Raw genomic sequence first — 18583 nt, forward strand, 5'->3', positions numbered from 1 at the left:
GTGGATGTATAGTATATTGCACAGAAAGCTTTAATGGAGCTACAGCGGTTGAGAATCTCTTCTTAGATACGCTTCATCACCCTGTCGACTATCTTGACCGAAGGGAGTCTTTATTTGTCCCATCAGATAGGCGCCCGTTGGGGCAATGTAGCATGCGGCGTAGTCTGTCGAGGCTACCATGTAGACGTCATAATAGGCGAAGCCGAGCCATCATGCCCAACTGGCATAGTAGGCTGACATACGCAGTGTGGGCTTCGCCAGCGACTGCATTGTGCGCCTTGGTAACACACGACCAATAGTGCAACCTGGCAAAAGCCGCCTCGGGCTCTGATGTGGTAGTGCGCACTTCCGCCTACCGCTTAGAATGCGGTAGGTAGGCGTGGCTTCCAGTGGAAGCCACGCGGCTCCACGCGCGTGCCCGTACCTGTGGGCACGTGGCGGCTCCGGACCAGCCCATGCGGGGTGTCGGATAGTATATGGTGATCCGAGACCCGGCGGGGGTCCGGTACTCCCTAGGAGGTCTGGGGCCCCCAGCTGTTTTGGTTGAGGGCTACCTTCCCCGGGACACGCGGCGCCACCGGACCTTCCCCAAGTGGGGAGCGGGTCCGGGCCGTTTGCCGGGAGAGTAGGGCTCCGGACCATAGGGGTCCGGCTGCTCGGCCGTCAGTGCGTAGTTAAGGATAACAATGAGACTCTTGCCTAAACACAGCAAGAGGGGGTATCCCAGTCCTGGGGTACCGACAGTGGCCCCCGGGCCCACCTCGGGAGAGGTACGAACCCGCGGGTGGGGCCACTATCATGATGCGTTCTAGCACAATTTGGCTGTGTTGGCGTGCTCATGTCGCGAGCGGGTGCTCCGGACCCCCTAATGGCCGGAGCATATGTTGCCAGGTTCGGGTACTAGAGCGCTCTCCGCAGGGCGGCGAAGGTGCAAGCTTAGGGTACGGAACCAACCTAAGCAGCTGCACGGACCTCGAACTGCCCAGGGAGCATGCACCACTTCCCTGTACCTGGCCCCAGGTGACCGTGGCGAGCGGTCTCCGCCGGAGCGGGCCACCGGAGTGGACTTGAGCCGACCGTGGCGAGCAGTCTCCGCCGGAGCGGGCCACTGGAGTGGACTTTGAGTCGACCGTGGCGAGCGGTCTCCGCCGGAGCCGGCCACTGGAGTGGACTTTGAGTCGACCGTGGCGAGCGGTCTCCGCCGGAGCGGGCCACCGGAGTGGACTTTGAGTCGACCGTGGCGAGCGGTCTCCGCCGGAGCGGGCCACCGGAGTGGACTTTGAGTGTTGCTGATGATCCCATGAATTACGCCACCGGGCCTTGCAGCAAGGTGTAGGAAACCAGACCTTATACTAGAAAGGAGCCCGGGACCTCTAGGGACAACAGTCTCGGATACTAGGGGACTCGTAACAGGGCAGTGAAGTACGTAGGCTTAGGGTACATTACCAAGCTAAGCTACGCGGGGCTTCTCTACCCCAAGATACGGGCACCACTTCTCCTGAGCAGGTCCCTAGGGGTCCGAAGTGCCTTCCAGCTAGAAGGGGTGTCCCCACCTGACCACAAGGCAGAAACTCAACTTGGATCGTTAGTAACTAAAGAAAAGACTCCGTTTGGGAGAAGGACACAATAAAACCAAAACGGATAAGAGTAATCACTGTAAAGTTTAGATAAGAATGAGAAAGCTATTCTCCTTTATTGCGGTTATCGTGGTGTACATCAGAGGTCGGGATTACGAGGCCGGACCTCTACCGCTCTGGACCACTTCCTGGTGTTGCCTGTTTGTGCGATGAAGCCAGAGGTCGGGTTTACAAGGGCGGACCTTTACCGCTCCGGACCACACGTAGGCACCATGTTATTACAAGGATGTACCCTCTTAGTCCTATCTAGGGGTAACCTTTGGCCGCCCTTCGTAAGGCATGCGCATTCCCTGCCGGAGTGGAATTGCCACCTTTGAGTTCTCCATAGTCATCGGAGGCGAAGGCATCCTGGACGTGCCTGAACTGCATCATCCAGTACCACCTCGGGAGCTCGGGGGGCCCTTCCCTGCCTAAGAACTGTCATATGCCTAGGTAGCATGGAGACGAATTCTTTGGCTTTGAATGGGAGTGGCCCAGCCGCCGCCGTTTGCCGCCGGAAGCCAGCCCGATGATCGCTCATCACGAGCTGGGTGCTCATTTGGATGAGCACGGAGCGTGGAGAAGGGCGGTCGTTCGCCGGCTCGACCTTGGTGCTGGCATTAGGCCCCCGCGCCTGGTGGTAGGATCCTGTCTGCAGCAGCACCGAGAGAGACTCGGTCCTGGCGAGGGAGGAGACGGCGGTAGACTTCCCCCGGGCCACAGCGGTCGGCTCCAGGCTTCACATTGAGAGAAAGCCTTGAGCCAACGCCATGTCACCACAGGGGAGTCCTGGTGGTTGCTTGATAGAAAACCTTGAGCCGACGCAGAGGTGTTGTAGGGTGACGTACAGCGGGCGTCTCCTCTGCTCGCCACCGTGCCGGCTCTGAGGTGTCGCAGTGGCGACGCACAGCAGGCACCGCTGCCTCGGCGCTGTGGCATGCGGCGTAGGTGCCGCCATGCCTCTCTTCTTCTTATCGTCGCCGTTGCAGATGATGAGCTCAGCCTCAGAAGCCTGGAGATCTAGCCAACGCTTGCACCTCCCCACGGACAGCGCCAAATGCCGTGGGCTTTTTGTGGGTACCCACAGCCGGGTGGCGGAAAGGACCCGCCTAATCCCAGAGGGAAAGTACTCGGGAAAGTGCTGAGCGATTAGGCCAATCTAGCTTGGGGGCAAGAACACAAGAACACTCAGGTTTTTGAGTGGTTCGGGCCGCCGGAGCGTAATACCCTACGTCCACTGTGAGGTGTATTGCTCTTGGTGTGAACGAGTCTATCATCTGCCCCGGGGGGGCCTTGAATTGCCCTTTCTCTAGCGAGCGTCTCCCTTTTATAGACCAAGGGGATGCGTACACAGGCATTCAGACCCTGACAGGTGGGTCAAACGTGGATGTATAGTATATTGCGCAGAAAGCTTTAATGGAGCTACAGCGGTTGAGAATCTCTTCTTGGATACGCTTCATCGCCCTGTCGACTATCTTGACCGAAGGGAGTCTTTATTTGTCCCATCAGATAGGCGCCCATTGAGGCAATGTAGCATGCGGCGTAGTCTGTCGAGGCTACCATGTAGGCGTCATAATAGGCGAAGTCGACCCGTCATGCCCAACTGGCATAGTAGACTGACATACGCGGCGTGGGCTTCGTCACCGACTGCATTGTGCGCCTTGGTAACACGCGACCAATAGTGCAACCTGGCAAAAGCCGCCTCGGACTCTGCTGTGGCAGTGCGCACTTCCGCCTACCGCTTAGAATGCGGTAGGTAGGCGTGGCTTCCAGTGGAAGCCACGCGGCTCCACGCGCGCGCCCATACCTGTGGACACGTGGCGGCTCCGGACCAGCCCATGCGGGGTGTCGGATAGTATATGGGGATCCGGGACCCGGCGGGGGTCCGGTACTCCTTAGGAGGTCCGGGGCTCCCAGCTGTTTTGGTTGAGGGCTACCTTCCCCGGTACACGCGGAGCCACCGGACCTTCACCAAGCAGGGAGCAGGTCTGGGCCATTTGCCAGGAGAGTAGGGCTCCGGACCACAGGGGTCTGGCTGCTCGGCCGTCAGTGCGTAGTTAACGATAACTACGAGACTCTTGCCTAGACACAGCAAGAGGGGGTATCCCAGTCCTGGGGTACCGACACCATCCACGGCAACTCCGGCGATCCCGCCGCCGCACGTCGCCGACTGCCGGCGCACCGCGCCACCCGCCCGCCCGGAGCCGCCCCTGAGCTACGCGCCGAGCCGCCCACTCGTGTCTAGAGCCGTCGAGCCGAACGCCCGCTAAGCCGCAGCCGCGCCTGAGCCGAGTCGATCAGCCTCAACCCTCGGATCTTGATCCAATGGCCTAGATCAGATTTAGACCGAGCCAACCAGAGTCGTCCCTGGTGCTTTTGCAAAAGAGACCCTATGTTTCTTTAGAATCAACCCGCAGTCCACACTAGTTCAAAAGTAATTCCAGGAAGGTCCTTTTCTTTCTGTTTTAGCCCCTGAGCTTTTTGAAAATAGAACCCGCCATCCAAGACCCTCCTTTTCGCTATCTAGCCCCTGGATCTAACCTTTATTTATGTTCTAGCCCCTCGTTTCTTCAGATCCAGCCCCTGGAAGCTCTGTTTTCTCACAATCAAGTCCCCAGAACCTTGTTTTAGCCATATCTTCCTTGTTTTAGCCCCGTTTAAGCTAGTTCTTGTTGCGTTAGTTTTGTTTTAGCGTAAGCCATCTTTTAGTAGTGCAGTTGTGTCATGGTTCCTGTTTTTAAAATTAAATATAGATTTAATTTGACTAATATTCTCTCATCTAGTTTTTCTAATTACAAGTTAATTAGATGTTTACTTTGGTTGTCATAACTAGTGTTAATATGCTTAATGCTAATTTAAATGTGTTGTCTAATACTTTGTCTAGTTCCTAACTATAGTTTTCTTTTATATTGTTAGGTAAATCCTTTTTCTGCATGTGCACTTTTCAGAAATATATTTTGTTCAGTTGTAGATTATTCCAACTCTGTTATGATCAGTTCGTAGGTTGCTTTTGTTGGGCTTGCTAAAGTTAATTGCTAATAAAATAAATTGTTCTATTTGTTCTTTCTTGCTTTATATCCTTGCTTAGCTTTTTCTAAGCAAGCTAGTAATGCTTTTTAGTAGGAAACACTTCAGGCTAAAATAAATTGAACCTGAACTCTCGTATTGTAGCAACAACTCCTTTGCCTTTTGAATTTGGTTGTTGTATTCACTCGATAAATGATTGCCCAGTCATGTCTTTCCTTTAATTGCATTGTATTTGCATCATTGCGTATCATTTAGGTACACTAGATGTGCGACACGTGGAACCGGAGGGCAATGTTGAAGCCGAGCTAGAAGATGTTGCACGGGTGGACCAATCCAGAAGACGGAAGGACCGACTGGAGTGCTTGCTTGGACTGGGATGATGTCAAACCGGTGCAAGACTACAAGCTAACTAACTGACTTTGTATCAAACCCAGGCAAGCCCCGGAGCATAACCCTTAATTTCGGTATTCAATGTTTATTATATAATTATTGTGCATTTCCATTTCTAGGAGTTGATTGAAATCATAGATGCATGATCCTTAGGTTTCCTCAGTTACTCTACTAGTGTGCAGATCGTTAGTACTGCCATGCTTAATTAGGAATCGGTAGAAGTCGAGTGATTCCTATCACTCGCGAGCTATAGGTCCTTGTTACTTATGGCAAAATGGTTTGAGAATGAATCTGTGAGAAAAGAAGAATGGAGACCAGGCGGAGAGGAATTGGATTATGGATATGGAATGTATGGAAAGTGGACCTCCGCCTGTGTCGATTGAGGACCGTACCGTTGTTGGCACATTGATCTAGGATTGAACAGTACTAATCACATGCCGGAAGTATGAGGTAGTCGAAACCGGTAAGCTGTAGACCTGAATTACAACGATAGCTCGAACTGCGACCTGCTACTCTGGGAGTGGAATGATGGCGGGTGTTGGAGTGTATGTCCTCTCCGGGTACTCCGGGAGTTCACCGAGATGGGCCCTTCACCTGGGTTTTGGCAGGCGTGGTTTAGGTGTCGTGGTAATAACGAGAACAGTTGACGCGTGTGGCCCGGCATGGTTTGCTTGTGTCGTGTGAGTTAGGTCCATCTTGCGAGGTTAAATCGGATCGATTCGCCGTGACTCGCGGTTATGAAAGCCTTCATCTCTCTATCACATCGTAGTAAACCAGTGGAACGAAAATGACAATGTGATGAGATATGTTTGGGTTACTCTTGAGAAAAATATAAGGTGATACACCATGTTTGCTCTAATTGTTATACAAACCTAGTTGATATTTGTACATTAAATTTGAGCTAAAATATTGAAAGTAAGGATCCACTATTAGTAGCTTTCGAGCAAAAATAAACTCCAGAGCCAAAAAGCTTTGCATGTCTAGATAGTGGGCTAAGTATACCCGTGTTGGGTAAGTCTTGCTGAGTATTAGTATACTCAGGGTTTGTTGTTACCCTATTTTCAGGTAGCTGCTGCTGGTTGGAGCTAACCAGGGTTCACATTGGTGGGCTCGATGTGACATCCTCACGTCTTCGTAGTATCGTGATTTTTGAATCAAACTTCTATTTAAATTCCGTTGCTTTTTGAACTCTGATATTTTTAGATAAATTCATTTTTGTTAAGCTCTATTTTGTAATTTAAATTTGAGAAACATCTGTTTGCATGTAATCATCTGTGCTCGCGTTCGGGTGAGACTTCTGGTGTTTTTCGATCCTTAAACCGACAGACGTCCGGATTACACCGTTTTAAGTGCACAATAACTTGATTAACCATTAAGATGATAGATAGCGCACTTAAACCAGTTTAATTTGGGCAGTTCTGCTACAGTTAGTTGCAAAAGGCTTCAGCCAGATTTCTGGTGTTGATTATAATGATGTGTTCTCTCCAGTTGTGAAGTATAGTTCAATTCGAACTTTCTTTAATATTGTTGCTATGCATGATCTTGAATTTGAGCAGTTAGATGTGAAGACTGCATTTTTGCATGGAGAGCTTGAGGAGAAAATATACATGGATCAGCCAGAAGGATTCATAGTGCCAGACAAGGAGAATTATGTTTGTTAATTGAAGAAGTCCTTATATGGTTTGAAACAGTCTCCTCGTTAGTGGTATAAAAGGTTTGATTCATTTATGTTGTTATATGGTTTTAAAAGATCTGAATATGATAGTTGTGTCGGGTACCACGATTAGGGACACCCTAATCGGGGTACTAAGATCATTCTAAAAAATGCAAACACGTGTTAAGGCAACTGGGCCCACGAAAGCCCACGACCTCCTTCCAACCTGGAAGAAAGGAAAAGACTCAAAGAAGCCCAGCATACGGCCCATTCGCACCCCTCTCGGGCCCGCGGGACGATCTCCGCCTCGCTCGAGGGCTCCTATCGGGACCCTCGACTGCGCCCTGCATCTCTGCCTCGCTCGAGGGTAGCGAATCTACCCTCGAGCGGGCAAATCATCTCCGCCTTGCTCGAGGGCAGCGAACCTCCCTCGAGCAGGTAACACATCTCCGCCTCACTCGAGGCCACCCCTCGGCGTAAAGGACAAGCGGCCCCACTGCTCAACCGCCCGCCGTACGGAGGCATTGAATGCCAACCACTCCTCCCCAGTGCTCAGGACAGACGGCGTCAGGCCTCCATTCCCCACAGTGGCCGTGGCCGGAGTCCCATCCGCCAACTCCGGTCACTGCTCCACCATCCCGGATGCTGTGGCAGTACTGTGAGACCTGCGACGCGGGACGCAGCGTGCTCGGTACTGCTCCCGTACCATTCTGCCAACTCCGGCCGTCCGGACTCCGCTCATCACACGTATGGTCCCGGACTCGCCTCCTGCTTGGGAAGGGGTCCGGCGACGCCACGTGCCCCTCCAGGAGGGACACTCAGCACATGCAGTTGTGGTCCCGGACCTGCCCCTCGAAGGGGTCCGGGACCTCCACGCAACCCTCCGACCTCCTTAGTGCGCGTATCGGCACTTTATCCAGGGAGGTCCGGGACCGCCGCGTGCCCCGCCACCATTGGAGCACGCAGGACCCTGACCTGCAGGGCCCACGGAATGCCACATCCGGGGGACTGAACATCCTACAGCGATGACCACGCCGCCTGTTGGGGTTGGCAGGATGCCGGCGCGATCTCCGCAAGACCACGGACGACATCCAGGACGACTGCCACGCCCGACGCCATGCCCTACAGTGTACTTTGTACAGTATTCGACCACTGCACCCCCGCGATTCGGGGGAGGACGACGACTTCCACATTCCCCCACTCGTGTACACCGCTCCTCCTTATGACTATAAAAGGAGGAGGCGGGCTTCCTTTAAGGGGGATGATCATCCACACTCGCGATCATCGTCACAATTTTAGCACCACTGAGCACTCAACTCAACCGACTCCTCTTCTAGCAGAGACTTGGGAGCCTCCCTCCCTCTCTCGCCTCGCTTGTATCCCCTACTACAAGCACTCCGGGTGCAAGATAATACAGTGGCCTCGCACACCCCTTTGCTGGACGTACGGCACCGTGGCCGGAACCAGGATAAACCCGTGCGGTACTGTGTTGCCTCTCGCATCAACATCTGGGACGAGGAAACACGCAGCATTTACTAGTTGGAACCCGGACCCCCGGGTGAGGGCACCGACAAGTTGTGTTTACATTAAGATTGTTGATGGATCACATATATACTTGTTGTTATATGTTGATGACATGATTATTGCAGCCAAGAGCAGAAAAGAAATCACTACACTAAAGAAATTATTGAGTAGTGAATTTGATATGAAGGATCTTAGTGCTGTTAAGAAAAATTTTTGGTACGGAGATTACTAGAAACAGAAAATCTGGTTTACTATTTTTTAGTCAGCATAATTACATTAACGAGATTCTTCAGTGTTTCAATATGCATGATGCAAAACTAGTTAGTACTCCTATTGCATCTCACTTTAAATTGTCAGCCGCTCAGTTTCCTAGTTTTGATGAGGATGTTGAATACATGTCAAAAGTCATATATTCTAGTGTTGTTGGTTTTTTGAAGTATGTCATGGTTTACTCTCGCCTAGATTTATCATATGCTATGAGTTTGGTTAGCAGATACATGTCTAATCCTGGAAAAAAAACACAGGAAGACAGTTCAGTGGATCTTCAGATACCTCAGAGGGACAGCCGATTCTTGTTTGAAGTTTGGGAGAACTGATCAGGGACTCATTGGTTATGTGGATTCAGATTATGCTGCTGATTTGGATAGGCGCAGGTCACTCACAGGATATGTGTTCACAGTTGGCAGTTATACTGTGAGTTTGAAGGCTACTTTGCAGCCTGTTGTTGCTATGCCTACCACAGAAGCAGAATATATAGCTATTCCTGAAGCGTGCAAGGAGTCAGTTTGGCTGAAAGGTTTGTTTGCTGAGCTGTGTGGAGTTGATTCTTGCATTGATATATTCTGTGATAGTCAAAGTGCTATTTGCCTCACAAAAGATCAGATATTTCATGAGAGGACAAAATATATTGATGTCAAGTACCATTATGTTCGTGATGTTATTTCACAAGATAAACTAAAAACATGCAAGATCAGTACTCATAATAATCCAGCTGATATGATGACTAAAACAGTTCCTGTAGCTAAGTTTGAGTTATGCTCAAGCTTAGTTGGTTTGACAGCATAGCCCAAGAGACTATTTGGCGCTGGAAGTTCTGTTCTTTATTGTGTTCAGACGATGATGTGATATGCTACAAAATGAAATTTGTCTCAAGGTAGAATATATTATATTGTGATCCAAATTTTGTACAAGAAAAAAACCAACTTCTAATAAAACGGAGGCCCATCGCTAGGAGGCTTGAGCCAGATTAGAATTTGCTCCACAGTTTATTATTTCTCTTATAAGCCGCCGCTTGATGTTGTAAATACACACCCGATATAGTGAAGTTTCGTCGTCGCTTCTAACATCCGCTGCAGCTCATCCAGGCCGCCGGCGCTCACCAGGCCGCCGCCAGGCTCGAGCCCCCGTGGCCGCAGCGCCCTACCTCGCGCTGCTTGCTCCTCCTTCCTGGTTCGAGCTGCACGTGCGTCCTTCCTGGTTCGAGCTTGCTCCATCTCGGGACGCTCCGTGGAAGCACATGATTCAAACATCAAGCAAACGTCAAACTTTCTAACAAATAATACTCTCTCAATACTCCACCGATTCAAACAAAATTTGAGCCATAGATGCACTGTCACAAGATCTAATAGATCCAGGAAAAAGATCGCGAAACAATCAAGAAACCAATGTGAATCGAGTGAAATTCCGAACGTCTATTCTAAGAACGTGATTTGGGGAAAACTCAAAATCCAAGCCGATTTGTGAGAGATTCGAGGTGGGATTAAATCAAAGATGCACACAAGAATCCTAGCAACAAAAGCCCTCAAAAAATTTCATGAATCCGCACTGAAATCACCAGCTTCAGCGTGCTCAGCGCAGCCACGCACTCACCGGCGACCCAGGCAAGCTCACAGCGGGGTCGCGCGTGCCTGTACCCACCCGCCGCCGTTGAAGCTCCGCGCGGGCCGGGCCCCCTGCCTCCTGCATGTGGCCGCCGGCTCACAGGAGAGGAGAGTTCGGGAGAGAGAGAGTTTCGGTGAAAGGAGACGCAGATATTTCGAGAGTAAGGTGAGAAGATAAAGGCCAGCTCTGACAAGGCGCGTGTGCTGGGTTCGAAATTTTTAATGCGCGCCGACTGAGTTTTCCCGGGCCGGCCGGTGGCATCACCCGTCCCTGAAAATCAGTTCTTTAGAGACGGATGGAGGCATCACTCGCTCCTGAAAATAAGTTCTATTTTCGGGGGGCGGGTGGTGCTGTCACCTTCCCCTGAAGATGCATTTTCAGGGGCGGACGATATGCTACAGTATCCAGATTTTTTTGTAGGAACAGGGTACATTTGCACCCATTCTTGGAAAAAAAATGAGACATCTCTAGAAATCGTTTCTGTAGTAGTGTGGTAAATGTCTAAAGGTTCAAAACATATATGATTAAGTTATATATCTGTTTGGCAAAATATATTTAGGGTCTGTTTAGATGAAACGCAAAAACTTTTTGTGTTAGAATCTTGTTAATTTGAAGTACTAAATGAAGTCTATTTACAAAACTTTTTACACAGATGGGTTGTAAATCGCGAGACGAATCTAATGATGCTAATTAATCCATAATTAATCAATAATTAACGGATGGTTACTGTAGCACTACTGTTGCAAAACATGGATTAAGTAAGCTCATTAGATTCGTCTCGCGATTTACAGCCCATCTATACAAAAAGTTTTGTAAATAGACTTCATTTTGTACTCCATGCATGTGTCGAAACATTCGATGTGACGGCTTTTTTGTGTTTACGGGGTTTATGGGGTGGGAACTAAACAGGGCCTTAGGTGGGTGTGGGTTCGATTGTTGGGTTTGGCTATCAGTGCCCTTAATTGTCCGTGGGCCAAGTAGACAGAGTCGATGTCAGTGGGTAATTTTCCAACAAGTTTTGTGAGTAGTTGTGTAGAGGTAAATGTGATCATGATACAATGAACTGGGTAGCGTTGAGCTTCTTCAGAACGCCGCTGCTCCAGTTTCGTTTCTTCGTGGCACGACGCTTGGCTATATATCACTCGCAGATCAAACCATCAAACCTTACGTTAGGGAGCTTGAGATAAACAACCATCAGGCCCATTGTGAGGGCGTGCGAGGTGAGGCTGTCTGCACTCATCATACTCTGAATCTATCCTCTAAAAGTAATATTATATCCTGGTCATCAATATTCTCTTCTCTATATTTAGTTTCCCTGCATACATTCATCATCTATATTCATCATCTATACCAACTACTATCTGCGGGGTCCACACGACATAATTATTTTCTCTTTTCTCTCCCTCCCACCCCAATCTCTCTCCTCACTCCCGGCCTCCTCTCTCTCCCACCCGCCCCCTCCCCTGTTGCGGCCTGCGGCCGTCCTCCAGCGGAGGCGCCCCCCCCCCCCCGGCGACTCCGCTCCCCTCCCGGTGCCGGGCAGTGAGGCTCCGCGGCGACGGGCGAGCGGGCGGCCGGCACGGATGGCCGACCCTCCTTGCGGCTCGGCGGCCTGCGCGCGCGCCATGGCGGCCGGCGAGCGCGAGGCGAATGCACCATGGCGGCCGGCTACCCTCCTCCCTCCCCATCGCCTCCCTCCCTCTTCTCCATGCCGGCAAGCTCGGCCACGATGGTGAAGACCATGGCCGCAGCGGTGGAGGCCGCGCGAGATCCGGCCTCCCTATCGCGCCGGCCGTGCTGAGAGGAACGGCCACGGCGGGCCGACCGCGGCGCGGCGCAGCGGAGAGGAGCGGCCGCGGTTGGCCGACCACGGTACGGCGCGGCGGAAAGGAGCGGCCTCGGCGGGCCAAGCGCGACGATGGGCGGAGCACGCGGCGGCCAAGCGCGACGGCAGGCGGAGCACGCGGCGGCCAAGCGCGACGGCAGGCGGAGTGCACGGCAGGCCAAGCGGCGGCGAGGCAGGACGCAGAGGTGCGCGCACGGGCGGCCGGCCGGAGCGCCGCGGGCGTTGCGGAGGTGATGGCGGCTCGCCCTTGTAAGGAACATGGCACCATTTATGCCATTTTGAGTGATTTTGGTGATCGAATGACAACACAACACTTAGACTAAAATGATTGTTAAGATGACCATTCTCAGGCTTTTAGGTTCAAGTGATGACAAAGAGAAAGAAAAGATAGGCACAACAAGCTCTTCGGTCTGAAGCACCGGAAGAACCGACGCATGAAGCATCGGTGCATCCGATGGTTGTCGGAAGAACCGACGCCATGGCAGAAGGGAATCAAAGCCAAGTCAGCTTATGGGCACCGGATGAACCGACGGGTCAAAAAGGGGCATCGGTGCATTGGGCGTCCTATGTTCCAGAGACGATGTCAAGAGCCCAGGAGAAGATTCTTCATCACCGGTTCAACCGACAGTGCATCAGAGTATTGCGTCGGTGCAATGACGTCAGCGCCCAGGAGAAGATTCTTAAGCACCAGATGAACCGGTGATGCATCGGTACAAAGCATCGGTTCAACCGGTGATCACTGCGTCAGTTGTTAGGAGTTCAACGGCTACTTCGGGTTATGAGTGACCGGAAGAACCGACGCTACATCAGCCAGAGGCATCGGTTCATCCGATGATACACAGATTTTCAGCTAACCGTTGGTGCAACGGCTACAAGACTTGGTGGCCTATATATACGCCTCACCCCGGCCATTTGAAGATTGTTGGAGAGTGCTGGAGACCAAGGAAGTATACAAGAGCCAAAGATCATCTCCAACCACCATAGAGCTTCATTGTACATCATATAGGCTTAAGCACACTTGTGAGAGTGCTTAGTGCTTGTAATAGGGATTAGTTCTTGCGAGAGCTCCCTTGAGAGAAGTCTTGCTGCGGCAAGCAACTTGTGATCCGTCGTGTGACCCTACGTCTTGGTGTGGAGTGGCAACGACACTTTGTGCGGGGGAAGAGGAGGCCCCCTCCTTGGTGGAGAAGCTCCGTAGTGGATTACGGCCGGGTGACCGAGAGAGACGGTGGCGGTGCACGAGACTCGGTGTCTTAGGGGCACTTGCCTTTGCTTGCCGGCATCGCCTTGGTGGCGTAGTGCAAGACGGTGATCTTTAGAGCCTCGGTGTCCCGTGGACGTAGGCGTTTGTGCCGAACCACGTTACATGACCGTGTCTACTCGGGAGTTTGCATCCCTCTTGCACTTACCTCTTTACTTACCGTATTACGCTTCCACGTTTACTCTATCTTGCATGCCTTTACCTTCCTAGTTAGTTTGATTAGGATTGGCTATAGGTTGCAAGTTTTTAGGGGTAAGTAGAGAGTAGCATAGATAAACCTTAGTCATAACTAGCATGTGTAGGACGTGTTAGGTTTATCTTATGCAAGTAGTTTGAGCCCTAGGTTAAAAAGCGATTAGCGACCCTATTCACCCCCTCCCCCTCTAGGGTTGGACACCCCGGTGATCCTTACAGCCCTTCCCCTGCTTCAGCGGTGTCGACGTCGGGCGCGCGACGGGCGGTGCGACGCGTGGAGCTCGTGCTCACACGCGCGGCGTGCGTCGGCGGCGGTGGCCGCGGCGGCAGCAGACGCGGATGCCATGGCCGCAGCTCTACACCGGGCGAGGAGCTCGCGGGCGCGGATGAGGACGGCGGGGCGGCCGTCCAGCGGCATCCGGGCGTGGGAAGAGGCAGGGAGGAACTGCCGTAGGCGGGCCCCTCCTCCCTCACCGGCGCCGGCCTCGTCCCTCGTTGAGCTCCGCCGGCCTCGTCCCTCTTCCTCCGTCGGGCTCCGGCGGGGCCTCCTCCCTCACGCGCGGCGGAGGCCATGGTTGAAGCTTGGGCTCGGATCTGCGCACGCCGGCCGAGCTCCGCAGAGGCCTCGAGCGCGGTTCCATGGCGGCGGCCTCGAGCGCGTGGACCATGGCGGTGGCCTCCTCGAGCTACGGCGCGAGGCGGGGCGGGGCGGAGGAGTGCAGGTGCGGCGGTTGGGGAGGGCGCGGGAAGGACGAAGGGACCCGCCTCTAGCAGGATACCGGGTCGTCCGTATTGCGCTCTATTCCCCGTTCGAGCGGCCGTCCGAGACGAGTTGTGAAATTTTCAGTGATATAAATTGCTCTTAGATTTACTATATGAATGACGTCTTTTAGTAGAACACTAGAAAAACTCGCGGCTTTGCCGCGCGGGACCCGTATTCCGTGACGTAGTATAGTAGTTGATGCAAACTATAGTTGATGCATCTAGCAGTTCCCGTCGCTTTGTTATTTTCGTATAGATGTTGCGGTATATATTTTAGGCATTTTGTATTTATTGTGGTAAAAGAAGGGGTGAAATAATTAAATACGGAGGGCGGTGGTGCGGAGCATATGTAGTTGTGAAAACATGACCTAATTAATAGGTGTGATGTTTTTTGAAGATTTTGTGGTTATATTAAAATATATTGCGCTATTATAGAGGTCGCATGAGAAGCTATAGAGAAACAGTAGTATAATATTATATTTTAATAAAATAAGATATTATGTTGATCAAATTATGAAAGTAATTGTGGTGAAAGGAGTGGTAAGATAATTTATTAGGGTGGGCGGAGCACAATTAGTCAGATACTTAATGTATTATTCAAATCATTTTGCAATTAATACTGTGTTATTTTAATAATGAAGCGGTGGATATACTAACTATATGCGTTATTGTAGAGTTAGCATGAAAAGCTATAGAACAACGGTGGCAATATTATATTATTAGCAATTTAAAATGTTATGTTTGGGTCGACCATTGCATAACTTCGCTTCAACTACCATCTCCTATCTTCTCATTTTTTTATTTTTTCTATGTGCGCCATTCTTTGTCTGTCTTCTTTTTTTATTTTTTCCCATCTATTTTTTCCTTTACTTTTTTCTTTTTCCATGTTTTCTTTTATTCCTCTCTCTATTTTCCTCTTTTCCCCACCATCGGCGCCTCCGGCTCTCTCTCGATCTCTCTCGCAGCTCCTCTCTCTCTCTCCCCTACTCCCGCGCCGCCCTTTCCGCTGGCCCGCCTCCCCTATTGCCGCCGCCGACCTCGGCTCCCCTACTCCCGCCTCCTCTGCGCGAGGGCGCGGCGGCGTTGGGCGCGAGGGCGAGGACGAGCAGGCGGCGTTGGGCCATCTCGGCGGCGGGATCGGGCCCTCCGGCTCCCTCCATCGCAAACCCCTGCGCGGCGGTCTGGCGGCCGGCAGGAGGGGAGGCAGCGGCGGCGGCGCGCGCACGGCGGGGCTTGGGCGGTGTCGGAGCGGGTCCGCGGGCCGCGCGGCGGCGGCCGGCGCGGTCGAGGGCTGCGTGCGCTGCCATTGTGCCATGCGCCCCTCCCTTCCCTCGGACCCTCCCCGTTCTCCCCCCCCCCCCCCCCCTCCCGGGCTCGGCCGCGGCGGCAGTGGCCGCGAGGGCGAGGACGGCGAGGATGAGTAGGCAGCGGCGGGCCATCTCGCTGCCTTGTTGGGTCCTCCTGCTCCCTCCACCCCAATCCCCTGCGCGGTGGGCGGAGCGAAGGCAGAAGCAGCGGCACGCGCACGTCGGGTCTCTGGCGGCAGCCCTCGGCCTCGCCGCGTCCAGCCGCGTTCCCATCTCTGCTCTCTATTTCCAGCCGGAGGCTGCGCGCAGCCGCTGCCTCCTTCTCTAGGGGCGCGAGAAGGCTCGGGCCGGCGCTGCGAGGAGCTGGCAGGGAGGAGGGGCTCGGCCAGCCACCGACTGTTGATCGCCGGATCAACGGCGACGATTTTTTTCGATGGCGTGGCCTGCTTCTCCGCTCACCTTTTGGTCCAGGAATCGTAGTTAGAGATGAGATCGGTACAATATTTATTTTTCTTAACTTTAATATCATATATACTTATAAATATAGTATGGAATAATATAAATTGAAGTTACGTAATTATCTTGATAAAATTATTTTAGGGCCTATTTTAATTTCGCACTGGGCTCAAATTTCTAGAGACGGCCCTGACACCCATCAACGGGAGCCAACGTAGCTAAATATCTCCTCCAAATCCTTATAAGCAATCAAGTACATGGTAATAACATAATTATATCTCCTCAAAATCTTAATGAGCAATTACTGGTAATAACACAATTAACTAGAGTACTTAATCAGCCATTATCCCATGCTTACATAAAGAGTGAGGTCAGTTGGCAACTGGCCCTTTCATTTCATGGGCTCGTCGCTCTCCGCCGGCGCCGAAACTTGTTTCTCCGTCCGACGTGTCCGCCTTCCCCGAACTTACAATGCTGGTTGACCGCGGCACGGAACAGACCGTACGCTTGGCTCGTTGCATGTCTGGCGGAGCCACGGAGGGGAGGGTACTGAAAAAGGCTTGCGCTCAGCCATTCTATGCAGCATATGACTGATAAATTACAAAGGTAAAATACACCTGAACTCCGATCAAGTAAAGAATGGCGGGCTTGCCTAGTAAAGAATTGCGGGCTTGCGTCTCTATAGAGAAGTTACCAATTCCAAGCATCGTTGCTCACGACACCACGATTCTATGCACGGGACTAGCTCAGACAGACGTTGCTCACTCCCTACCTATAAATAGGCAGGATCTCAGGATCAATGCCCACAGCTCACACACAAGTCACAACAATACAATCACAAAAATGACTTCAACAGCCAGCCTCCTTGTGCTTGCTCTCGCAGGCCTCCTGCTCGTCACCTTCCCAAGCCTCTGCGCCGGCACCGTCGCAGCTCATCACCGCTTCACCAAGTGCCACCCGAGCGGCTCGTTGGAGGGGCCGAGCACGGGCCACATCTGCGGGGAGTGTTGCAAGCCCAGGCACGTCTACCCAACGTACCAGTGCTCGCCGCCGGTCAACAGAAACACTAAAGCCGTCATGACGCTCAACAACTTTGAGGAGGGTGGTGATGGTGGTGGCCCGTCGGAGTGCGACAACAAGTACCACCTGAACACAGCACGTGGTGGCGCTCTCCACGGGGTGGTACGCCAAGGGCAAGCGTTGCGGCAAAAACATACGGATCAGCGCCAAGGGCAGATCCGTGCTCGCCAAGGTAGTAGACGAGTGTGACAGCCTGCACGGCTGCGACAAGCCGCACGCCTTCCAACCGCCGTGTGAGCCCAACATTGTCGACGCATCCCAGTCCGTGTGGGACGCGCTGGACATCGCAGCCGCACGCCTTCCAACCGCCGTGTGAGCCCAACATTGTCGACGCATCCCAGTCCGTGTGGGACGCGCTGGACATCACAGGTGATGAGGTTGGCGACTACCCTATCACTTGGTCGGATGTATGATGAGTACTTGGTCTCTGGCTAGATTGCATCCTGGCTTTCTATGAAGTACCGTGTATGGCGGTTTTTCTCAGTTCTTCACGAGTGTTTTGAGTGTTCTGTGTCTCCTGAATGTTGTGTCGTCCCAAATTTGTTTTAATGAGTAAACAAAGCGATGGGAAAAACTATTGTTGGCGCAGAACTAGGGCCAACACACGAAAACGCTTGAACGCGCAGCGAGCGACGGCACAATGCAGCGCCGATGCTCAGACCGGTCGGATATACCGGTCAGACCGGTTGTCGCCGAGCAGGCCGGCGGTGAGACCAACGAACGTCGCCCGGGAAGGACCCGTCGGGGCAGGCGCACGTAGGGTTGTTCTAGGATCGGCAGGCCACCTAGAATGCCCTCAATCGACGTAGAGACGACAGAGGAACAGCAAATAGTAGATTGGAAAATCTAGGGCAAGAGAAAAGTAAAAAGATAAAAGTTGTATTGATTTTATCGATTGGATACCCTAATCGGCCGTGACCCTTTATATTTATAGGGTGGGGTGGACTTATCCCGCAAGAAATCCTATTACAAGATCTAAATCTATTAAAATCCCTAGTTGTACTCGGATTCCACTTAGACCGGTCAGACCGGTCGACCCTACCGGTCAGACCGGTCGGCTGCTGTCGGACGGACTACAGCGTCGGACCGGTCAGACCGCTAGAGCGTACCGGTCAGATCGGTCGGTATTGTCGAATGCCAATTTTGGTTGTCAACATATGCCCCCCAGCGGAGTCGCCAAAAATATGTTGGCGCAAAACTAGGGCCAACACACGAAAATGCTTGAACGCGCAGCGAGCGACGGCACAATGCAGCGCCGATGCTCAGACCGGTCAGACCGGTCGGGTATACCGGTCAGACCAGTTGTCGCCGAGCAGGCCGGTGGTGAGACCAACGAACGTCGCCCGGGAAGGACCCGTCGGGGCAGGCGCACGTAGGGTTGTTCTAGGATCGGCAGGCCACCTAGAACGCCCTCAATCGACGTAGAGACGACGGAGGAACAGCAAATAGTAGATTGGAAAAGCTAGGGCAAGAGAAAAGTAAAAAAGATAAAAGTTGTATTGATTTGATCGATTGGATACCCTAATCGGCCGTGACCCTTTATATTTATAGGGTGGGGTGGACTTATCCCGCAAGAAATCCTAT

The 18583-nt window shown here is 52.3% G+C and overlaps 1 pseudogene; it reads left to right on the top strand.

The window, feature by feature from the left end:
* The first annotated feature begins 16749 nt into the window (after positions 1-16749).
* On the top strand, positions 16750-17522 carry LOC120654167 (annotated as a pseudogene).
* Positions 17523-18583: the final 1061 nt, after the last annotated feature.

This window comes from Panicum virgatum, chromosome 1N (genome assembly GCF_016808335.1).
Source record: "Panicum virgatum strain AP13 chromosome 1N, P.virgatum_v5, whole genome shotgun sequence".
NCBI classification, from domain to species: Eukaryota; Viridiplantae; Streptophyta; class Magnoliopsida; order Poales; family Poaceae; genus Panicum; species Panicum virgatum.